We start from the raw sequence: 25,465 nt of genomic DNA, 5'->3' as shown, positions 1-25,465 counted from the left end.
ACCTATGAGGATATACGTGTGCGCTTTAAGAATAAAGAGAAAATCTAAACTAATGAACGTATAATTTGTGTTAGTAGTTTTGTAGGTCGGCGACTATCGATAATACACCACGTTATTGACCCAGACTAGATTTTTCAACCCCAAAAACTGATAGTTACCATATGAGCTGTATATATATTTTCGTTACTAGCGCAAATGTTTTGAGGCACTCTCCGAAAAAAAGGACTTTTGCTCCCTGTTAACCCCACCCCAAGCCCTGCGTTGGGAAATGGGTCCGCTTAACCAATTATCTTCTATCGAGTGCCTCTTGTGACAGTAACTAGAATTCGATCTAAGTAAGGCACTCCGAAAATGATACGACAGTTCAGATAGACAAAATCCATTAGATTTTGTACGTTCTGTTAAGACATCAAATGACTTCGCAAAACAATATTGAAATAATTGCATCTATTGAATCTGCGATGTGCTTTTAGTGTTAATATATAATACAACTGAACTTGACCCTAATTTCAAACTTACTATACACGGATTTCCAGAATACCGTATAACATAACAGGTATGAAAAAGAAACAGGAGTATGTTTAAAAATAAGCTGAAGCAGGTTTATCTTGAATTTTGTTTAGTAGATTCAGGACCCGTAGGATAACTTTGTCTTACTTAAAATTGTGAACCTGAATTTTTCATATAAGCACATATATATGATGCCTTAGGTGTCGTTGTACGTGTAGGTTGGCAGAGTTGACATCATTTTAATATTAATTTTATCAATTAATATCCATTTTTTAATATCAGTTTTAGTGTCTATAGCTACGCTATGACAATGACAGACAGAACAGTGTCGTTAAATTAAAATTAGTTCTTTATGATCCGATCGTTTGTCAGTAACTCCTTAAAACCGCTGAAGAACACTGTTTCAAGTGTTCAAATACGTTTTTAAATGGATGGCTGTTTTGTAAAGACGTCATTTTGTTTAAGTGGTTCATTCTATCCCGTACATATCACAACTAACGGACTAAGCACTCCCTCAATATCTCGATCATTTATATGCCCCACAACCCCACTGACGCTTTACTGTATATGCACCAACAATAGAAGCATATCGTTTATGTTTCATGTGTTAGCGATTTGCACCCTAAGGAAGACTTCGCTTCATTAAAGATCAGCGGGACAGAAAGACATCAATAGCGGTAGTGTTGTTTTAACGAAAGTAAAGACAAAGAAAAAATAGAAATTGAAGGTAAATGCTTTGAGGAGTAAAGAAGAAATCGTTTTCCCCTAAATTCATCCGTTTGATTTTCTCACAGGGAACCCATTGTGTCCTTGATTCCGGCTTACATCAAACTGACGTGGCCGCCGATACCGGCGGTAATCGCGACGGAAACGGCCGAAGGCGGCTTAAAATTTTAATGGTCGGAAGGAAGCAGGAAAAGGGGATAAAAGGCAGCGGCGTTGGCAAGAGTTGCACCTTGGAGAATTCCCGTTGGAACGGAGCACCACTGACTTGTCGTTGGATAGTGAAAAAACCTTCAAACACGTAGCATTCTGTGAAAAAGATAGAACATTTTAGCGGTATTTTCAATTAAAGATCAATGTCTCTTGTATGAATAAAATGCCATTTGGTCAACAGTAATCCCACTTGAAGCGCAGATGGAAACCTGGACAGGACTTTTTGCTGAATATGTTTACTATAAAAGGTTGAGATCTGAATAATGACAGTGCTAACATCTTTGTAATAATCCACAAAAGCAACAAGCGGTAACCATTTCCTTGGATGTTGTAATTTGCTCTATGTTAAATGCTTTTAGCTCAGGAAATGCCGCAGCTTACACCTATATGAAATACTATAATAACGACATGGCCGAAATTGTGAGACTACATTTCGAATAGAACACCTACAAACGGGCCCCTGACAAACCTGAAATGGTAGGCATACTTTGTTTTGCATTTACTTTACCTCAAAACGGTCAGGCGCCAACGTACGTTTCGTAGAACATGGTGCACAGAAAACTCATGATAATTCAAACAATCTATATGTTTAGCACCGTTATCAATCGCGAGATTGGGACACCACTGATTGTTTGCTCTTGTAAATGAGAAGTGGTCTTCTTACGAAGAAATTAAACTTGGTGTGATTATTTGTTACGCAGTTATCACGATATGGTGCCGCTTACTAGAAGTACTAGTTGGGCTAAGCCGCAAAAAGGGTCCAAACAAATGAGCATCCACCTGCGCATTGTCAGAAGCTGAGGAAGATGTTTCCTGTAATTTTCCGTCACTCAGTATTTCTCCTTATGTTGAACAATCCCATCTCCAACCCCCAACAACCAAGGCTAAGAGAAGTTGTACGTTTCTCGTTCCGTCTGCTCCTTCTCGTCTTTTTGCATCGCAGCCATCCAGAGCAGAGCATACTTTAGCTTGACGGGTAAAGTCCTACACGAAGGCGCAACTCGCGCAGAAAAGGGCGATAGACCACTGGCTTATTATTCGTTCTCTGTTTACTCGCTGTCGCTGTAGTACCCCCCAATTAGTTGTTATTTGTTTTATTGTGTTTGGTCTGCAACCCTCCAGCTATAAGGTGACTACTGATTGCGACGGCTGACAAAACATGGACAGCGATGTAGCATAGCGCCTGAGTAAATCATTGAGACTTCTCATTCCGACAGAGGTAGGCCAAGGCGCTAGCAAAACTATCGTTACCGCCGGCACGAGCCACAGTAATACCTTCTTCAGGAGACGCAGCTATTTACTATAAGTGAGTTCCCGTCTTATTTCCACATTCTTCCCGCTAATAATGACAACACCGTTTGCAAATCCATTGTATCATATGTGCTATTGTGTATGGCGTCCAGCTTTGCAGATATCGGTTATGCGTAACATAGAGAGATTATTCCAAAAATACTCCTTGTATTACCAGTCTACAGTTGAGCTGAGTAGTCGTGCCCTTTAGTAGGAATAAGATATGCTTTAGACAAGAAATTTGCAGCCGTCTGTTTCGATAACGCCTATTTCAGGCTATATTTACCTATAGTGAATTTATTCAAACACATATTTAGCTATACAGTTAGCAATTAAATTTCTCGCTTATTTTGCGGAAGCATTGGCAAATATCAATCCGTTAATATGCGATAAGCGTTGTTTCTTCGAACGCAACAAAGTAAAAAGTAGAGGTTTTTTACGGTAACTAAGGGTACAATGCTAGTGTCAGTTGTTGGAAATAATGACACCCCTACTGCCTAAATTTTGTCAATATGACTCAGCGATATCTCTCATCTCTCCATTTTCTACTAAAGCAGAAGAAATAGTACATGAAGTTGTTCATCGTGAAGGGTCGAGAACGCTCGATCGTTCATATAGATTATGCCGCATAGGGATGATGACGTGTGTAAAATCAAGAGCTTGGAAAGCACTAGCAGGCACGGATATCTTGGCAAGATGTCGCATAATACGCAATATAATAAGTAAGGCAAATTGAGTAAACCGGTAACCTTGGTCTACCGCAATTTACGTTGGCCGAAAATATATGCTACTACATAGTATAACAGGAAAACAACTAATCTTCGCATGCTTATTGCTAATGTTAATACTAATAACGTGTTCATATTGACATAATAGCATTTCTTAGTGTTTGTTATGTATATGTGTACGTCTAGTGTTTATTCTTGTTGTAACAATGGCATATAGTGTATGTCGATTTCTGCATTTTGTTAGGCACAAATGTATATATATTTATCTGTGAAAAAACATTTTAGGTTGAACCAGAAAAATCGGTACAACTAGGTACGCACACAGTGAGAAGGCATTGTTAAGGGTATAGTAATTTCATTTTGTCTCGAAAGATATTATTTGATAATTCACAATAACTAAAATGTTTTAATTTAACCATCTGCTCTAACATCTCTCTCTACCCCAAACCATGTATCTAGCTCGATCTCTGACTCTTCAATGTCTTCAATAAACCAAATCAACTATATCTTTCTCAACTCGAATAATCGTCAAATGAAGTTGGATACAAGCTTGATTCTCTGATTGATTCCCCTTTCACGTTGTAGAAGCTTGAAACATAAAAATATACACATGAAAAGCTTCTAAACATATTAAATAATAAATCGACTGGCAGTTTTATTAAATTGTTTTAAATAGGGAATTACCTAACACATTAAACAGAGAAACACAGATTAGCCCAGAAATATTTACACTTTGTTTTTATGTAAAATACATAAAATAGCGATTGTTTTGTTACAACTTTAGTTCCAGAATATTTGTGCTCAATCCGACGACTGATACTTAAATCAGGGTATCCTTAGTTTGAAATATTAGGTTGGGAGTCTACCTATTTTCGAGCGCGAAACTTTTTTTTTTATCCCGTCTTACTCGATAACTTTAGAGTGAACATAAGTTTAATTTTTATAGTAGTGCCTAACGTTTAAAGTCTACGGATAAAGTTTTCAGGGTCAAGATTCATTTAATAATACATGACTCATATACCCATGACCTACTAACCTTTCTGATTCATTACTGGGTACAGAACTCAAAACGTATGGAAAAGTGTCACTGTATAAAATACCATTTATATAATATCAAGCAGCCTGATGCTTCATATTATTAGCCCAAGGTAAGGTTAAGAACAAATTAGCGAATTTTCAAGGTCTCACTAAATTCTGGTCCTGTCATAAGTAGAGGGCCCGGGCGCACGACGGTGTCTCCACCATGCGTTCATCCGCCCGAACTACTCGAAATTCATTGCTGTCCTATGGGTGATGGCTAACTGATTGAGGGTTCGACGTATCATCTGCCTGTCTTTGAGATACAGGTAGACTTACTGTGAGTGTTTGTGAAATGATGTGGAGATGAGTTCATATACGTTTGGCCAAAAATCATTTAGTGCTAAACCGCCTGATAAGGGTAGTTTTCCTCTCGATCATGACGGCGACTGTAAACGGGAAGTTCTACGGTACCTTCTTTGCCTAAAAGAGAGTAAGTACGATTCGAGTTCGTGCCGTGATTTAGCCAAGGATTATTTGCGCTGTCGTATGGAAAATGACCTCATGGCTAAAGAAGAATGGGTAAAATTAGGATTCAAAGAGAACGAAACATCCGGAGACAGTGAGCAAGTACAGGCAAGATCTGCTTGAAGATGTCGTGCGGAAGCTTCACACAGTAGACCACAAAATCTGCACTATTCGCTTGCCTCTACCAGCCGTGTGACCGACCGCAGAAGCACTGACATATATTTAAATCGCATTAAGACGATGATAAGCTTCTGCGTTTTAGTTGCCGAGTTAGTGTTTCGATTACCACTACCAAAATCAGAAGAGAAAATTCAGCAAAGCTACTTTTAAGCACTTCGTTAATTATGTCTACTAATCGACGAGTCGCACTTCTTTGGCGTAGAGCGTTTCGCTCGTTCCGCGATAAACCAAACGCGAGCTCGACCAATCTGCCGAAGGCTCAGACTGAACTAAAAGCGGAGTCCGCTCAAAAAAAGGGCAAGACTGAAGAAGTAAGTGATGTTGAAGATCACATTAACCCGATCACTGGTGAAATTGGAGGGCCCAGAGGGCCCGAACCCACGCGCTACGGTGACTGGGAGCGCAAAGGGAGAGTGTCTGACTTTTAAAGAGCTACAACTACATTGCTATTGCCGTGACACAGCACATGTTTCGTATGCATGCATATGCTATGTTACTGTGGGTCGAAGATTAGTATACTGTTATAAAAGAACAGGTTTAAAGTAAATCGTGTTGTTGTTCATGGTTCCGGTCAATTGAATTAGGTATTAATGAAACTGTCGTTAAGCGTGACGAGGCTTGGTACATTAGGTACTATGAGAGTATTTTGGACTTGTGTTTGATCGACTTCGACACAGAAGTTTCTGCACCCAACTTAATTTACAACCTCTACTCAACATTTTTCAGCAAGTAAAAAATGCATTAAAAAAAGTTGGAGTGTACTTAGCTTCTTGTAATTTGGGGGGGGGGGGGGCAGAGGGTCCGATCAACATCTTTACGAATGGAATTTTTATTATGACATTGCGCAGTGTATTTCTTAATTACTTAATTAAAGAACGATTTATCAGTTCCCATTGGTTTTGATGCAAAAGCCAGGTACCGGAGGCTGTCGTGCTTTACTTAACCGCGCTGCAAATAGATTTACATTGCCAATTTTGGGTTGCTTTATTCATTCACATAGTTGCATTCGATATGTCTCTATATGTGATAGTATTGATAAGCTAGAAGATGAAATAAAAGAAGCATTTGATATTCGTATCAATCTGATATGTTATTATTTCACAAGACTAAATGTTATTTCTATTTTATATATGTTTCTCCTACTCGATTCTCCATATCATCAGATGTTGTTCACGGTAGGCGTTGCGTTCTTCCTGTGGTTGCAGGCAGTCTAATGTCATGCCGACTATTGCACCGATATAAACCATCACATTTATAAGTATCATAATCTGATTCTTGTTTAATATCCAACCATGTAGGTTTATGATCATTTCCTTTACACGTATTATCTCGTTGGCCAGCTATAGTTCGCGCGTATGGTACAAACGTATATGAGTGCACCTTAAATAGATCTTTTGATTTTAAATTCATGTGAATACACGCAAAATTGTAACCTGGATCCTTTTCAATGTTATGAAATAATATTGGTACCTGCCAGTTTACATAAGTAGGGATGCCCTAGTATGTCTAGCACCAACGTTATCTTCACTCTTTCTATCTTTATTAGTCTGAAAAATGGCAAATGTTGAGCTAAGCCTGGAATTTCAGCCAGTGTCGAGCCATATAAGTAAGTGGTAATTCTATATTACCACTTGATGCTTTGCATATTGGATGTGTCACTCTCAAAACTTTTGCGCCTGCGCTTAGCCCTAGAAGTAACATTAGAAAACACTCCTATGCATAGCCATGTCTTAATCAAATGCCTCCGATTGGTACCGGTGAACGCTTACCCTATGATAATCAGCACCGAAATGTGATGGATAAGCACTAGTAACCCCAGCGAAGATTGGAATAGGACTACCTTTGCCTAGGACACTTGTCCGAGCAATCTTTTCTCCGTAAGTGAGTAGAGGATCAACACGTTTACGTGACACTCCCAACGGCACAAGTCGAATGGCGTCACTGTTCATGTTATCTTAGGTGCTGGCCACTTATAAAGATAACCCACGTTTATAGAAATGCTTGGATAGGAAAGGGTAATCTGTCCAGACGCGCTATAAATTTCGTGTAATACTTGTACCCTTCGCGAGTGACGGACGAGATCCAGCGTCTGCTTCATCACGACTGACTTCAGGAAAACCGACCCATCCAGCCGCCGTTAGTATTTCACTTTTCAGTGAAGAACTCGATCGAATTAAGAAGAACTCCGAAATCTTCAAACATCTCGTCTCTGGAGTTAAAAAAGGCCCCCAAGGCACAGCACATTTGCAAGGTTTTCGTATTTACAAAAACGCAATCCATCTAACATAAATCAAGAATCTGATTGGAAGCCGTGGCCATTTTGAAATTACAAAAGCAACTAGTCCATAAGCAGTTTTCTACTGAACACAGTTTTTTTGGATTCGGCTCGATCGGACATTCTAATCCACTGGAAGAAGCACTCTCTGACGCATGTGAAACATGTGTATCTGATCCAAACGATAGATATAAACTAATTGGCACTAATCACCCTACTGTGTTTGTCAATTGGTATATGAAAATCAGAAAGGTGTAACCAAATTGCCCAAAAATTTTCCAGATCCGTTTATAAGAATAGAGGTCTTTGGTAGAACAATTACCACCAAGAAAAGAACTGACCATTTTCAAGGTTGGATTAAATGTGACGAATTTTTAAAAATTTGTAACAAATATGCATACAGAGTAAATTATAATGGGAGCTCTACTGAATTTACGTCGGAATATGTATTTTATTACAAACAATATTGATTGCACCAACTCATATAAATTTCCTGGATAAGGCCCAGCGTCACTTTGACGCAGGATTTATTTCTATTATAATACGAACCCTGTTTTAATCTTGTTGTTGTCTTGGCCTTTGCTCATTTCCTTGTGGGTCTATTTTTTCCATTTACTAATACTTGGTGCTCGTAGATACCATTATCCTTCACCATGATGTATTAAGGACTTTTTCTATGTGAGCCGCACATTATGTATATGTGAGCTCCGCTAACGTCTAACCTTAGTTGTTATCGCTCCATATTTACGTGATTACATAGTATGCACATACACTATGTGCGTGCTTTTATTATTATTATACCACTTGTGCATGTACTTTATCATTATGATACCAATAACAACAATTATTATTATTATCATTGTTGTTATTATAAAAAGTATAATGTACAGAATTATAGCATTAAACAGGGTGTACACCATCGTTCATTAATCCTCCGTTTGCCCAATCTTCTTTTCACCTCTGTTAGATTGTTTCCATTGTTTAATTCAAATGGCACCTAGATGGAGGCCACTCGCAGGCTTCTGTTTCTAATGTCTTTTTATCAATTTCACAAAACCTATTTTTTTTGCGAAATTGAATTTTTTTGTAGATAGATTTGTTTATTTTTAGTATATATCCAGTCTTTAGCAAATGGAATTCTAGCTGTTACTGCATTAACCTTCCGTTTCACTTGCGTATGTACTAAATCCTTAAATGATACCTCTGCTCGGGCCATCTTGGGCTTTCTTCATTTAGAAATTGCTTGTTATAGATGAATCAGCATTGGATAACTTGATGGGCTCCTCATTAAGAATTTGTCTGCCTGAACGCCGCTGATGCTTGGACGGCCACGTAGATTCCCTGTATAAATAAATCATGAATACATCTGGAATTGATGGAAATGTGCCTGTCACGTCTGTGATATGCTCCTAGGATATCTTTATGGTATCAGGACGGCGAAGGTCTTATTCGTATAAAAGGACAAAAATTTTAAAGTACTGCCTTGGTGAGATGTTTTTCCGGTAACATAAAAGTAAAGTGACGATAAACTGGCATATTTTACAACCGCTTAGTAAAAAAAAAGTGCATTCCGTCCCTCCTTAAGCCGTCACCAAAAATCTGCTAATTTTTCCTTACAAGGAAGTTAAGCACTGATATATTATGCAGATTCGATTGCACTATTAATGATTTATTCACCTAATACTGTGGGAATTTTAGCTACCTTACCGTACGCCTGAATCTTAACAATCTGCTTCCTTGCTTTCTTCGGATGATACAGAATCAATCAAAGTTCACTTTAATTACAAATCTTTCGTAGGTTTAACCTTTAGCGAAATATGGCTTCATCTCAGTGACATATCGACACAAACGAACTATCGCGTAAGTTGTCGCATGAGAGGCATTTCTTCAAAATACACAATGTTCAAAAAATATAAACTTAGGAAGTAAAAGTCGAAGGGCTTAAAATGTTTTTGTTTTCTGGGAAACGCGCACGGGCTGAATTTACCGAATCAAATGCTTACATAGACACTGGAGTCGGAAATCATAAGCCTCGTACTATCATTCACACACACACATGCTCCTCTTCCAATAGCGTAACTAATCTTCCAGACCACTACAGAAAAACACCGAATCCATGAAATCTCGTGGCCTCGGCAACATTTCCCATCTGTACGTTATTTAGAAAAAAGTAATGGTTGAACGAAAGTTACCTAATATTGGATCGTTCTTTGTTACGCAATCCGTATTGTGTTCAAATCATGTCACTTTTGCCTTTATATTACATTGTAAAATGCATTCGGTCGGTGTATAGCAGCACTCGGAAAAACTCCATTTTCAAATGTACATTTCATTTATTGGAATTATAAACCTAAATGTGTTCTTTTGCCAAGCTAGAAAGGTTTTTACCAGCGCGAATCAGGTATCCAAGGGTTTGTTATTAATTAGAACGGTAGATGATTCTTCGTTCAGTTTCGCTCATCATGACACAACTTAATAGTCATGGCAAGGAGAGGGGCAATCTATTTTAATCGAACTCGTATGCATTAGAACCTAGGGCATTCAAGTATTCACAAATAAATTCGAGTGTCGAGCAGGAAACCCCTTTGTCGTGCGGGTTAGTTCAATGCAGCTTAATAGGAAGTACCTGAACGCTTATGTTTAGCTCACTCAAATGAAGTTTTGCAAACACATGAGAAAAATGTCTCTCCGCATCTTGTACGGGCTGTTTGCCAGGCCAATCTTAGAAGAGTAAATAAGATGACGCTGTGAATCAAATGCTAGTATTGCCAAGGCTTTGCCAATTCGGTTCAAACATGTATGCCATTTCCGCTAAATCTCTTCAGTGTTAGCCATCATCAAATTAAAAATAGTATCGTAGGAATCTAAATATGTAAAAACATTTGGCAATGTGTTATTGAAAAGATTTGTCTATGTTGTTAAGGAAGAACGTGTTTGGCATAAGCTAGGTCGGGACAATTTGTTTCCATACAGACATAAATCAGCTGTGTAAATTAAGTTTTTAATATGAATAATAAGATATGCTGCATAAACGCGAACGTTGCAGGACGTCTCTGGGAACCAAACACTGAGTAAAAGTTCAGGTAAGCAAGAGGTTCAAGCAATTCGAAGATACGCAAGAGTACACCAAAGACGATCCCTGTTTTAGAAGATCTGTGATAACGATCACGGATAAGAACGTAGCGCACCTCACGATTCCCGTCGACCGTCGGAGAATGGCAGCCGCCTAAAAACTTTATTAAGGAATGTTAAGAACATTGCACTAGTCTGTTCAAAGCAGAAGATCAGAACTGCGACGCTACAAGATCTGCACCATCTATCACAATTATGCACTGGCCCATACTTCATTACACTTCCTGTACAGCAGTTTTTGTTAAAAACTCGACATGTGTTGTTTTAATCCTTGGATTAATTCTAACTCTCTGCGACCTTTTTCCATTCTTAAAACAAAAAGAAAGGCTGAAGAGAAGGCGTTCTGACATGTTAGAAGAAATAATAGAAAACTTCTGACCGAGTCGAAAGCTGTCCCGACGATCAGATTTGAAAGGAAGTTCTGAAAAGTCGAAAAAGCGGTGACATAAATATCTTATTTACGGGAAAAAAAATACTTCTTAACCTGAAACAAATGATTCATTCATCTTTAAACAAAAAGCCATATATATATATATATATATATATAGAGCAAATAATTTTTTGTGGCGAACTTATGCTAATCTGCTATTCTTGCCAGTTCCTCCTAAAACAAAATAATGAACTTACCATGGCGGAAAACAGTGCGTTGCTTTCACGCCTTGATGAGAAATCACTTGTTATGCAATTTCTTCGTGCGGGACGAACTTCTACCGAGATAATAAATTTCTTTGCTTACGCAAGTCGAGTCTTTACAGGTTCGTAAATGTATGTGCGGCTGCAGAAGCAGCTCTCAGCACAGAAAAACTGCAAATTCAGGACAGGGTAGACAACGCGGACTCGAGGGTTAATCGAATCGATGCCGTCCAAAAATGCACTCTGGACGACCGTTCTGCTTCGGTCAGATTGTTAGCGAACAAATTTGATGTGTGCAGGACTACCACGGACAAGCACAAAGACTTCAGATACCCGTTACAAGAGTCAAGGAATCTCCAAACCCGGAGGTCAATAGGACGAAGGAATTAGATCGGTGTCGCTTGCTCTTTAATTTTCTCAAGAGTGGACAAGCTGGTCGACTCTTTTTTGCCAGGGGAAAATCCACTCCTTATCCAAAAATGGACCAATCAGTCATTTGCTTACGATCCAGAGGCTGCGTTCATTACGGGCAAATGCAGCTTTCTAATTTATGTTCTGACTCTGGTGTCTAACGAAGGAGCCGTCATAGTTTTTTTTCTAGAAAAGCAAACATACGAACCTGTAAGAGATTTATCTGTATATTCTACAAACGATTATCTAACCGTGAGTTGCTAGACTGTAAGAATGAAGTTTATTTGGAAGAGAACAACGTACAACTTGATAGCTAAATATTTGAGAATAAATATATCGTTTCGCTTATGTGTACTTTCATTCTCGCTGCAACGTCCGTTGTGTGCTTTCTGATTTAAGGGCCTTAGCGTAACGTAACTCGTTCAAGTCCGTATGAACAAATAGTCATTTGGCTACTGTAATAGGCCACTTGTAAAAGGACTTAAAGCACTCGGTTTTGAATCCGATACGCGTGGACGATGGATTCCTTATAACTTGTTATTGCTCAGAACACTGTTCTATGGATGGCTTATTGCTTTCGATTTACGGTATTACGAGCAGCATCATACGAAACAGCGAGTTCATGGAGTTCGAGTATGTGCGTAGGCGGTAAGCGTCACTTCGGACCGCAAGACGGTGTTGCTTTCAGAGAAGAACGTGATGCTTGTGTAAATCTGCGCTCCTTTAACAGCTCAACTTCTCTTGATAGGGCTTCTTTGAAATCGATTAGTAAACTGCGTCGCCCAGTATTTGGATCATTCGAATGAACAAAATGGCAGCTTGTCTTAGCGTGTATTCAGATGCCGTTCATTCTTTTCTATAGTTCAAATGTAGTACACGTTTTATTTCCTTGCTGACCAGTATCATCGTGTTCCTTTTTGGCTTATGTTCCGCATATAAAATGTAACGTCAATGCAGCTTGTCGTTATTACAGAGTGCACTTATAATTTTGAAAAGTTCATTATTTGTACTTTCAGTATAAAGGAAGTGCCATCTTCTTCTAGCGTGATTCGTCAAAACGCGATCTACGCAACTACATAGGTGATGCTTTGCAAAATTGCTTCTCCTATGTGCATGTTTATATTATGCGATGCGGTATCTTATCCAACGAAATTTAAATATCTGACAATAAATTAAAAACAAGGGTTGTGGGCTCATCAACTAGCCCGCCGTACATAGAGAACAGCAGTGTGCGCACCCGTTGTATTTCAAACGTAGACTGGTAACATAATAAATCTCATGAAGACTGTCAAGCGGAAACATGTTTTGAGACCAGGCAGAATCAGTTCTGGTCATTAACTGCTTTCGTTTTAGATAGTAAAAAGCATTAATGTAAATATTTATCGTCTTGGATCAACAAGCCGAATTCTTGCCAATGGCTGAAGAGGCTGGAAAGACTTACCAAAACGACATAATATCCGATAAGAATTTATCTTTACTCAATTTGCCATTGACCCTTTCACCACCCTCTTTTTGTTCGAATAATCACTGATTTGAAATGCTAAGTGTCAATTTTACTAATGCTGTTTTATCGATGAATGGTAACCTGATGGCTCACAATAACAGTCAAAATACATCACTTCGGTACCGTTTCCATTGTCTGCAAGGCCCAACAATTTAATTTAGCGTGTCGTGCGCTTGCTGCGTAAGGGCAATAGGCTACCTAAAGTCCTGAATCTTCATCTGCACATCCGATCGTATGTGTATTTCCTACTGCTGTTGTTGCTACTACTGCTTCAACACCTATAGCCTTAGCTCTTCTTGATCCTGGCAGCCGCCCCTGGCTCACCTCCAGCTTTCGATTCTCTCTAACGCCCAGCTGGCAATGTTTCTCGTCGTGAACGACTCGCTCTTAGTTCTCCTGTGTGAATTGGGTGAATGTCTCCTATTCTCTCTCCTTCTCTTAGGAGTTTTGCCTCGCTGGCGAATCCCTCCTCCTCCGAATTTCTCCCTCGCCCAATATGGAGTCCTCTTTGCCTTCCTCGGCGGCACAGCCCGGGGCTCGGTCGGCAATGAGCGAGCCAGTCAAAGAGCGTACCCACCTTTCCAAGCACCAACACCGTCACCATCAACATGGAAACATTATAGCGCTTTGAGCAATCGGCTAGAGGCACAGTGACGATTTTGGCTAGTGCTAAAAGCAGTACGGCTAATATTGATATGAGTTTATCATCGCATGTGCTCTTCTGTACCGTATTCCCGTAGTGCGTGCTGTGACCAAAAGATTGTCGGGTGTTTTTCCTTCTATTACAAATGCACCGAGTGCCAAAACTGCAACAGTAGAGAGCAAAATCTCGTTTTGTGTTTGTGCTTTTGGTGAAACAAGCCCATCAGCCAAGGATTGCAGTGGGCGCGTGGGCTGTGGGCGCATTTTGTATGCGCAAGGATGATTCGGACGGTGCTATCGTTGTTTTAGGGGTGGTGAGGCTGGGGATATCAAAATAGCGAAACCCAACGACGGAGTCTGCGACGGTGTCCGGAAGGATATATTGGAGGATATATAGGGATATAGCGACCCTACATCCAACAAGCCGACAACGGAACCACCACAGGAGTGGTCCCTTCGAGCGGTCGCGTCACCCTTACAGCGGAGCTAACGAATGCACTTAAGATCAGGCCAAGTTCTGCTATTCTTTGAGGTACGCAAAAACGAAAAACTATTAATAGGAAGATAATAAGTCTAGTATCATCATACTGCTGATGGTGTGGATGAGGAAGGCAATATTTTTCTTTCTAATTATATCACTGTGACTATCATTATTATGATTATAATTATTATTCCCGTGTGCGAATATATTCTATTTCGTCGTTTTGACGATTGCCTTTTTCTGCTCTTCCGTGATTATTTCCGCTGGCAGGTCGACCTCGCTTCGGTCTGTCTCGATTAAATTCGTTAGGCTCTCCTCTCCTTGTTCATTTTCTTCTATTTATTGATTACGTAGATATAGAGGATATATATACGTCAAGATACTAGATACGCATCTCTAATCTAATTTTATCGATAGACGCTCGAGCGAGAAAGGCCTGCTTTTGCTGCCGGCCTTGCGTCGGTCGGTCGGTCGGTTTGGCTGCCTTCTCGCGTTTTTGCTTCTTCTACGAAGCCGGGAAATCTCTAGCCAATATCGAGTAGTAGCGGTGGCTAGTATTGTCTGCCAACGGCAACGGTGACACACACACAATTCTTTTAAGATTTCCCTTTGTTCTTCACATCACTCATTTTCTCATGTTTTTTTTTTCTATAAATTACTCTTCGGGATAATGCGGTTGGTATTTCCGAGTCTATTTAGCACGCGATGCTTAACTTTTCAGTCAGCCCTTAGCCTCTACTGTCGAAACTTCGCGATCCGTCTTATTTTTCCCATCCTTCTGCCAGCTTGCCCTAAAGTACCGATTTTGCGAGATGACACGCACGCGGCTCCATCCACCTAACCAAACTATCTATTGCTGTTTGAAACGCTACCGAATAGAGTTGTGGGGAAAACGGTAGGGGGTGGCTGGTAAAGAAGATTTGGATTTGGGTGAACGCATGGGGGTGGCGATTAGCAGAAACAATCGCGAGGACGTCGACGGCGAACGTCGATCCTCCCTCTGGTTTCTTTCCCTCTGGTTCTTGCTCACTCACTCTTTCTCCTGCTCCAGTTGCTTCTATTTCGCTCCAGTCGACCGCCTCCTCGGCCTTACGAGCCTTCCCACACATTGTTCCCCCTTCCGCGCATCTGGCGTCTCGTCCTGTTGCGCTATTGCTATCAATGTTGGCTGATGTCACGATACGGAACAGACAGCGAATAAAGCAGCTCACACTTCAGACTCACAACGATCTCAATCGAAGTAAACATATCGAAATCCTTTTTCGAATAAAGGTTTTCGAGGAATAGAAGCCGGAAACAGATGAGAACTGAGAGGGCAAGCATTTTGAAGAGGGAATGTTGCTGTTTGACGGCTGATCCACTTTTTTCTCGAACTCGAACCTAATTGACTGTATCTCGTAGCATTATCTATTTGCCGAAACGCCGCAAACGTCGAGCTTGCTAAGCCTCAGAATTATATTTGCAAGGCAAATAACAGCACCCTTATGCACGGGTCTCATGGTCAGGAAGTGTACAATCGAACATCGCTTTATTTCTTTTATTTATCGTATTATCTTTGTACGATAGGGGCCAATTTTGCTGCAGTCCTTTTGACTATCCACTGTTTTCTAAATTGTGTATAGGCTTAAATTTTAATCTGGCGTAATCCGAAGATCTGTAAACGAATGCATAGTTTCTACGAGGTTGTTAGTATGGACCTGTTCAAAAATAATCGCAGCACTGTTGCAAAATGTAAAAGAGGTTCATGCAGTAAAAGACTTCTCGGAGGATCATTATCCGCGTACCCTTTCCTTGTTGGCACATCTCTCAGGCTCGGTAAAATTGACGGTGAAGTTACGTATGGCTTTTTGCTCCGAGATTATTAGCTCATATTTGCCAAAAATGATCTTTTGATGTTTTAACACGCGTGGCCACCAGCGATACAAATCCATTGGATGGCAATTTATCTTTTCAGGAATGAAATGCGGGCCGAACGTCATCTAGTGTCTGTCGTTAATTCGTTTTCTCAGTCGGTTATCACCGGTTGTCTGTCCTCCATTACCGTCATCACTATCGTGTCATCCATTGCTATACTGCTGCCGGTCCTCTGCTGTCAATAGCGCTACTATCGACTTTAGTATTAGGAGCAGCCGCAGGCGATTAGAATCGTTGCCGAATTTAAACCTATCACGCTTTCTATGTTGTAGTTGCCGCCAATGGAGAAGTAAACAGGCAGGTAGCAACGATCTAACGGAACTACTGCTACCAGAGTAGGAGCGGCGACAGCGGTAGTTCCATCTACGGTCCCCACAAAGTCAAGTGGCTGCTTTGCTGCCGCTGTCCTTTCCGCATCGTCCGTCCGTCCTTCCGTCAGACCTCACCGTGATAACGATGTCTTTCGTATGAAGGTAACAGCAACGATACTGTTGACGATTATGGCAATGGAAATGGTGGAGATGAAGATGAAAGCAAGCGTACGTTTTCTATAGGCAGCCATCGCTTTTCGTAACATGTGGCGAGACCTTACAGTCAGGGGGCGCGTTTTTGATCTGAGAGTGAATCTCTGTGGCCACAATGTTAGCCGCGCTGATGCTGCTGCTGTGATAGTGGTGAAGGCTGCGGCGATGGACGACGAAGTGGGCAGCATTAAAAGGCTGCACCTTCTTCCTGAGTTTCTCTCGGCTTTTCCCTCTCTGCGCTTGCAGTTGTATTTATTATTCGTACCGTTGCTGCCAGGTATACGAGTATATGTAGCGAAACTCAAGAATCTGCCTGGTGCTTGCTGTATTCTATGCTCTCTGTTTGTTCGCAGCGTGAGTCTCTGTTAGCTGTTCGCAAAGTTTCATTTGTTTGGCGTTATTAATGTCCCCTCTTCGGCGCTGCGCGTGATGAGAGAAAAGGAAGAAAAGAGGCATAGACTTTCCATGAACTTTGCTGCATGTCTGTTTAGAGCGGCTGCGGGCCCCAACAGACGAACCCTGAACGCCATTTGCCCGCTTGTCCCTCGTGGAATGCGTGGCGCTTCCGCCACAATCTCGGCTTCTACTGCTATTACAGTTATTTCTCCCTCGAGTTCTTTCGTCGTTTTTCTCTGCTTGTTTTTTTTTGACTTTTATCTTTCAGCACCGCTGGTCGGCCGACGGACGAAACAGCGTGGTACTCCATCGTCTCTCCACCAACCCCCTGATCGTTCCTAACGATCTAGAAAATCCACGGAAACCACTTTTTCTTCCTAGGCGCGAAGAATCAAAGACATAAGGGTCTCAAAGACTTCTGCTTACTCGTACCCTAGTCAGCTGGCTCTACGTTTTGTTGTGCCTCTTTTTCTCTGCCGTTTTGTCGTGACGTTGTACCGTTTCCTCTTGCGACGTTCTACTCACATTACCATGCACGTTCCGTCTTATAGAGCCCAACGTATATACAGCACTCCGCTGCTACTCTCTCACTTACTTCTCACTGCTACTACCGCGGCCAGAATAGTCGGATCTAGGTTGCACTTTGTCGTCTTCTTGTCGTTTGCAGTAGTGTCCTGTGAACACCTCGTGCCACGCTCTGCGTTAAACCGTACGCAAAGCACGAGAAGTATGCGATACTACCTGCTGCTACACCTTAGCCTCTCATACTTGTCATACCCACTGCGTTTCCACTATGACGGTGGTGGGAAGCAAAGCTAAGAAGCTTCGGCCGTGGGCAGAGCATATTTATGAAGGAGTCTTTTTTTAGGCTACCATTCGTCGTCCAATGAAGTATTGTTCCTTCACCTCACTACTGCTCAATTGTGCCGACAAGAACCATCTAGAAGAAAGCAGACAGCTTTGCGCAGCTGCACTCAGAAAAGCAGAACATAGCACCAGAAGCAGCGAAAAGGTTCGAACCACACGTGTCCTATCATCATATACGTAGTTCCAGTGCGCGCAGGACGGCGAAGTAACGCTACCAGGCAGCTGTATCGGAGTTTTATATAAGTGATGTTGTTTTACACGCCCTTTTCGTATTATGAAGATCGTTTCAGGTTCCTTGTTTACGCGCTCAGGACGACCAGTTGTCAACATCTTTATCGTCAGTATCGAAGCAGCATTCAGCACTTCCCTGTTGAAAAGCTGTGATAACAGCGAGCGTGCATCACGCGACGAGTTACACCGCAGAGGTTTTTTTCCTACGGTTGTCGCCGTAATCTCCAAATAGGATCATAGTAAACATTGCCATAGATTTTCACGCCAACGAAGAGCATAGAAGTAGTTTTTGTGCCATAGCTCACCACAGCCGTAGCAGCTGGTGCGGTGGCCATCATTGTTACGACTATGAAAACTGCACTGCAGCAAGCGACCACAGTCCACTTGTTCCTGGCGCCTCGGCGAACAGCCGTTCGGTTCATCCACGTTTCACAAAATGGGCTTTCTTTTTTCCCTCTCTTTCTCCGCTCTCCTACACCTTGCCGATCAGCAATGATCATCCGGCGATCGACGGTGGGAAGCAGCAATTGCGACGGATAACCGTGGCTGTTTGGTACCTCCTTTTCGATAGTTAAGGTCACTGGAATAGCTGCTCGTTGGAAAGATAGGCGACCCGCAAACCGCCCCTAAGGAGGGAGATTCTCGTCAACGTGAAATAAAACAACGACGGTGGTCGGGCGACCGGAATGACCATGGTCAAAAAAGTAAACCTACCCTCAGTGATAGCCGATCCTGCCGACAGGCCGTACGGGATGGTAGACGAAGCGGTACAAGAAAGAACGTACTATAGAGCAATCGGTCTATTCGTCTGTCCGTGGTTGTTGTTGTTGTTGAGTTTGCTAATCGGTAACTGGAACTTCCACAAATGGAAAAATCGTTATCTTATATATATATATATATATAGATATATTAGGGTAAACAACATTTAATTGTGAATTTCACGGCATACATAGTGTAAATAAAGTTAAAATACACGTAATAGGAAACATTTTTTTTTTTTTTTTGTAAGTTTTGGGCCACATACGAGTGTAATAGAAGTTTAGTGAATTTAGATCCAAATCTTGTTTATTTAGCCAGTTCTAACCACAGATTTATTTAAGCAGTTTTACACAGAATCGGCTATATTACGTTTCGACACACTAAGAGTGTTGACTCGAACACTTCATGAATTTTAAAAAAAATGTTTACTTCTTTATTGTTGCATTGCTTTCTCGTAGTAATGAACCCACTTTGAAGGTACGACTTCTTTTGACAGGCAGAGCATTTGTTACGAGGAGTGACTCCAAGGAGATCGTCCGCAGTGCTTTTCCTTGAGAGTCGTTTCGCCTACGAACATTGTTTCCTGCGCATGAGGAGGGAAGCGATAAGTTTATATCAGTAATGGTGTCCATCCTTCTATGCGGGCCGTTCTACAATCCATAAGAGGACGTCGCGGAAGACGGAAGAATTTCGCAATAGTGAAAGTGAAGAACTGCGTACTTGCTCGTCTAAAGTCGTGCTTTTTAGTCACATGGATAGGCGGATATCTGTTGTTAGCGATAGCGAATTTTCGATTCCTTAGTTTATCGGGCGGTGCTAGGCATCGGCAGTGTTCTATTTTTTCTATATTTTAATGAATATATGGATATAGTTTGCTAAGAGCGCAGTCATAAATTAGTAATCACACTTAGATCTCTAGGGCACAACATAAATGACAACATTGCTTAATGCCTGACTGAGTGTATCTCAATATACAGTGAGCCCTTGTATTCGATTCGGTGGTTTTTACCTAGGACTGGTTCATAACTTCATTTCATGTATCTCTTTCATCACCGGCTTATAAATCCATTGCCATGTTAGGCATTTAACTAACAAGTTCATTCATCAGGTATTCATTGCTACTATATGCACAAACAAATAAAATAATTTAAAGTTCTTTTTCAGAAGGTAGAACTAGATTGTTCGCGTCATCATGGCCATTTAAAGTCACAGTTCTCTTTCCGAAACACCAACTGAATGGAAAATATACTGCAGCCGAAATCTATTTACTGATCCGAAAAGTTGGCAATATTAATTGAGCTCATGTCTAATAGAACCAATCTAGGTTTTGTTAAGTAATTTCAATAGCTTACCCACCCCAGGGTGTTTTAGCCTTAATGGCCTCTTTTAAGGACAATGAAGTTCTTTTCGGATTCACAAACTTCAGTTGTTTAAGGTAAGTACATTTCGTTAGAAAGTATTCAGGGCGTCACTGCTAGTATTGTACTTTACCTAATGTAGTCGATACGCCGCAGACCTTGTGTATTCAGGTGGGCTTGCCGTTCGCCTTTCTGCAACCCCCGGATGCGTTCTGAAGCCCTCAGCACAGAACAAAAGAGTGATTTTGAAGCGCCCGTCGATACCACTACGACCCGCCCAATGTTTTTCGGCTTTTTCGCTAAGCGTGCCCAGCGTTGTGAGGCCAAGACTTTGTACAAACTGACTGAGTTCGAAGCTGAAAATAATTGTTGTGGCCTTAAAAGCGAATCCTAACCTATACCCGAAAGACAGTGGTCTCCAAACGTAGAGTCGCCTCAGATAATCAGCTCAGTCACGTTACGGGCTAGGCAAGATCAGCATTTCGATGATCCAATCAAGCTAACTTGCTTGGATTTGAAGAGAACGAGTTTTGTTTTTTTCTTCAGCCTATATTCCTAAACAGTGGCGTAGTTCGTGCTTGAGCCGATTTCTACCTTGTTTGCCATATACTGCAACCAAAAATGAAAAAGAGCGCATCTTAAGTCATGCCTCTTAGGTCATAGATGAATTATTTTTCTCTAGTTTACCGTATCCCTTCTATATTTCCGACGACACAATAGAATGAGAAGTATGGACAAGACAGCACACAAATCTTACCGCGAATATCTATGGCCTTATAGTTGATTTCTGTCAAGTTAAACGTTCCTGTTCTCAGCTCGCTTAACGACGTACCACGGAGTGCATTTCTGGGCAAAATTCACAGAGCCCGCCTTTTTAGCCAAATTAATACAATGAATTTTCAAGCAATAATAATGGTCATCATTTCTCGACGATTTGTGTCGATAAACAATTAGTCAGCACTATAATGTTATTATTATTATTATTATCATTACAGATTCGAAGGCGTAAAGTTGGACAATGTCGTACGCATTCGGAACGCTAGCACGTATATCATGAGAGCCAAGTTAAGTGTCATAATAATGTGCCTAACACCTCAGCATTCAGGAATTGCGAACAGCTCAACTTATTTCGTCAATTTGCGCACCGTAATAAGTGTAAGGCTGTTTGTTCTCGTTTTAGATAACCTATACAATATTGCTCAGGATCGAATATGATATACAAAGTTATGTGAGATTATCGGAAACAATAGTGTTTGAAGCACTGCCGCTTCAGACACCTGTTAGGAGCTTCTAAGCCTCAACAATTGGCTGTACATCGCACAGGCAGTGGGAATTTTTATTAGCTTACTTTAAAATATATGTGCGCGCTGCCTTCGACTAATTTCCGATACCGGTGGAAGGCGCATCGAAAGGTTGATGTATTACGCGAACGCTGATATCGACTCGTACCTTCCCAATGACTCAGTGGCCAAAAAACAAGTAGTACTGACACTGCTCACTGTGTCATGGAAACATTAACGTATAGCAGCCCATTCGTGCTTAGCCGCTTCTTTTTTCGGACCTAACGAGTCGTAATGATAAATGGGTGAAGACGCATCATCTAAACAGGGGGCCCTTATATGATCTATCACAGAAGCAATCTTTTTACCGGTGGCGACCCCTTCATTCTCGCCTCGAGCCCGATTGAGCAGAACGAGCCGAAAGCGGAGTGACGACGCGGGGAAAAAACCTTATCGTAGCGAAAAGAGGAATTTCGTGGACGTAAGGATATACTCATCAACCCGGCGATGCGGGTTTAGCCATCCAGCCAAAGACGGTCCCCTCGAAGAGGGAGCGCGGCTACGGTGGACGAGGAAGCAATAGCAGCATTTCTTTGTCCCAGGTCCATCACCTAGTCACTCCCAATCGCTCTGACTGTTGGCCAACGACGCCGGGGTTATTCGGGGTTTGAGCACTTCACGAGTGATAATCGCTGTGAAGCGTAATCGAAAAGCCCAGGCTATTTTGACGGGCACAAAGAAACAAAAAAAGAAAAAAAAACCAAAGCCGATACTGGCTCTGCCGTCTAGTCAAAATAATTTCCTAAAGTTAGTACGCGGCCTGATAAGAACATATCAAATCACAGCAGCCTGAGTTTGGTTATAGCACGTAGTGTAAAAGTACGGGTACGATGCTTTATACGTACCCCTTTTTTGAGTCATTTCGCAGGTGTAATTAGGTAAGAATATATCCATATTATGCAACTTAATTGTATACGCATAATTATCCAACATAAATGCGGGATTAAGATTTAGCAACAATAAAGCTATATGTCTTTGGATATATTTCAGTGTCTTTTGGAGGAATCCGGCCATTGAGGGACAAATAATTGCTTAAAAGGGCTTAAAATGTAACAGCTTTTAGGTGGAACGTTAATAGATGCAAAATCCTTATGATACACCTTCGTTGCTTCGTTTAGAGTCATTCTGAAGTATGCCACTGAGGTTCGAGGTAAAGATATAAGGTGCCTCGAAGAAAATTATCTATTAATCTGATTCCTATTGCGCAGCGAAAACATATTATTTCTCCTTTTCTCCGTACTAAATTCTGTTATTAACGGCCGATGTGTGGTACCTCAGAGATGAAGAAACGTTCAAACATTCGCAATTTTATATATTTCTCGCCACTTTGCACTGGTTAGTCTCGATAGGTTTTCTAGTGTAAGGTAAGTTGGCCTGTGCAACCACAGTTGTAACTCCTATGGCGTGACTGTAATATTGAAAGATAGGCAGGGCCACGGCGATCTTTTTCATCCGAATCTAAGACTCCTACCGCAGTCTAAGGAATAACTCGCCGAAGCCCACTGAAATATGAAAATGAAGTTAGGTAAAATACATTTTACCTAAGACTAATCATGTTGCCGATTGGCTTTGTACTCTGCTTTTGTCGTCCGCTGCTATGGGTGGCTCTAAGGGTAAGCCTTTCTATGGCATGATTCCATATCTGTGTATTAGAAAAGCGGTACCAGTTCGTTAACGAATATTCTTGCGTATATTGGAACAAGAAGCGCGAAAGAGCTGCACGTGTATGACCCTAAAAGTTGATATTTAGTTAAGTATCTCATACCTAGTGAACTGGTTTATTAATGACGCTCAATGTTCCTGTATACAGCTTGTCAGATAAAAATGGTAGCCAGCGGTAGTCAATTTAAGCACCACGCAATTACTATTGCACGATATGAGTCTAAAAAAGAAGGCCAAAACAAATAATACGACAATAAAAAGTTTACGTTTTCGCGGTGCACAAGTTAATCCATTTTAAATTCGCGTTACGTGGTTCTGAATTATTTATTTATTCCGCGGTCCTATTTATTTTTTAGCATTACTTCAAGAACAACGTTAATAGATAGTATTGATTTTAATAAGGTGACGAGTTTCATGCGTGGTGCTCAATGTTCTAGAAGCGCGGACATCAACGTCTGTTTAATCAACAATTTCATAGCGGGAATAGTACCTCTGGGTCTGCAGATGCGGCTATGAAACGAATTGGCTAACATTATCACACAGACGCCTTGTGGCTAACTTCCTTTTCTGTCAGTACATTCTATCTATCTGATCTCATTCCACTATAGTCTATCCTCCGCCTCTAACCGCTGCGCCCTCTCGGGAACAGGAACCAAAACAATACCCGGGCCTTCGGCGACTGTCCGTGTGTGAAGCTCTCCTGTAGATCACTTCATGGAAACTTTCAAATAAGAGATAATGTACGGGTAGACTAGATGAGGCACAATGGGCCGACGGACGGTCACAATGAGGCAGGCTATTGCGACTCTTGGGCGCTCTGGCTCACATGACAGTCTAGACGACCTCCAGCTAACCCATATACCTACAAACAAGTGCTTATGGCTTATATATTCTCACCTGCAACGCAGAGTTTGTGAAGTGATGAAGTGCAGCTTTAAATTTGCGGCCGGTTTACATTTGGTAAGAAAAATTGAAGGGCGAGTTGTTACTAAAGCATTCCTATGTATAATATTATTATGATTGGGTAAGGTACATGTTCCAAAAGGCAAAACGTAACGAAAAAAAAATAACTTTCAAGCTAAGCAAATACCTACTCCCTCTGAATGCATAAAAAGTGAAGTCCTTGCATTCGTCGTCGTGTATGGCCGCAAGTCGCTTGCGGAGGAAATTGCTTTGTATGACGTAAGCTATTCCTTCATGCCATTCTGTCCAACCGCCAAAGCTTGGTCATGCGATTGCTCCTTAATTGACGCCTTCCGGGACCTACTTGCTGTCGTAAATGGCAATAAAAAGACATGGCCCTGACCGTTTTAGCCTCGCCAGAAAAAGCCCAGAAGTTATGAAGTGAAACATTTCCCTCTTTCCTTTATGTCTTCAGCTCACCTTCTCTGGGCTTCGTGTCTGATAATTACTCCGCGAATTGCTTCGCTGCTCGTTGCTGCTTCTGTTCCTTCTGCTAATTGCAAATCAATTGACTGCAGCGTCGGGCGGTACCTTTACTTTCGTTTGATAGGACCCTCGGGTTTACTTGCGCTTAGCAAGTAAGCTAGCATTATATGTATGTATATATACGCTACTCTGGCTGATGTTACCAGGCCGATCTCGAACATTCTATTGGGCCAAAGTGACATGTGGCATAACCTGTCAACTGCTACAGTTTACGCTGCGTCCATTCAAGGGAGTAAACCATACGATCTATATAAAAAAAAGAAAAACAGGCGACTACAAACTAGATAATGATTAGGCTGAAGTTCCCATCATCGCCGGCGTCAAATTTGAGAGGATCACACAAATCATTGCGACAGATATCCTATTATAGAATTTCTACGGCCACTGGGATTGTAAGTTACGCTGAATATCCTACGTTTTCATCTATGATCACGATCAATCATATAGGCAGTTACTAAATCTACTATTTTCAGTGATGAGAAGCATAGTAGTGTTTAGGATGGAACATGAAACATGCGCTTTGTTTATGAGCTCTGACATAAGAATAAGCAATAAGCCTAGAGCGAACTCATGTTTCTAATTGCATTGATACAAAGTAGTGGATCTTCAGGGTCATAGTAATAACATAAGTGACAGCGGGGACAGTGATAGGGAAAACGAATCATAAGATTCGTTTTCCCTATCAACTGTACATTGTT

General features: G+C 41.2%; 1 protein-coding gene and 2 long non-coding RNA genes across 5 annotated transcripts in view; 2 read left to right on the top strand and 1 right to left on the bottom strand.

Moving 5' to 3' along the window:
- Window positions 1-3,554, top strand: part of LOC111258704 (uncharacterized) — a 9,630-nt gene extending 6,076 nt beyond the window's left edge. The window contains exon 2 of the mRNA XM_022830176.2: window positions 1,305-3,554. The gene's annotated coding sequence lies outside the window, so the exon portion shown is untranslated. The remainder of the gene's footprint in view (window positions 1-1,304) is intronic.
- A 5,257-nt stretch (window positions 3,555-8,811) lies between these two features.
- LOC147753739 (uncharacterized) lies at window positions 8,812-22,361 on the top strand. The gene is made up of 2 exons (XR_015310262.1): window positions 8,812-14,318; window positions 21,312-22,361. It is a non-coding gene; the product is annotated as an uncharacterized LOC147753739 (long non-coding RNA).
- Window positions 14,317-21,176, bottom strand: LOC111258705 (uncharacterized). 3 transcript variants are annotated; one of them, XR_002679141.2, is made up of 3 exons: window positions 20,450-21,176; window positions 19,388-19,541; window positions 14,317-19,055 (listed from the first exon to the last, which is right to left on the bottom strand). It is a non-coding gene; the product is annotated as an uncharacterized LOC111258705 (long non-coding RNA). The 3 variants fall into 3 exon arrangements; XR_002679142.2 differs by having other exon boundaries at window positions 19,429-19,541; XR_015310261.1 differs by having other exon boundaries at window positions 14,317-19,049; window positions 19,429-19,541.
- Window positions 22,362-25,465: the final 3,104 nt, after the last annotated feature.

This window comes from Varroa jacobsoni, unplaced genomic scaffold (genome assembly GCF_002532875.2).
Source record: "Varroa jacobsoni isolate VJ856 unplaced genomic scaffold, vjacob_1.0 scaffold_255, whole genome shotgun sequence".
Classification (NCBI taxonomy): domain Eukaryota; kingdom Metazoa; phylum Arthropoda; class Arachnida; order Mesostigmata; family Varroidae; genus Varroa; species Varroa jacobsoni.
The sequence above is the reverse complement of the archived record's forward strand: the minus strand, read 5'-3'. Positions and strand labels throughout refer to the sequence as shown.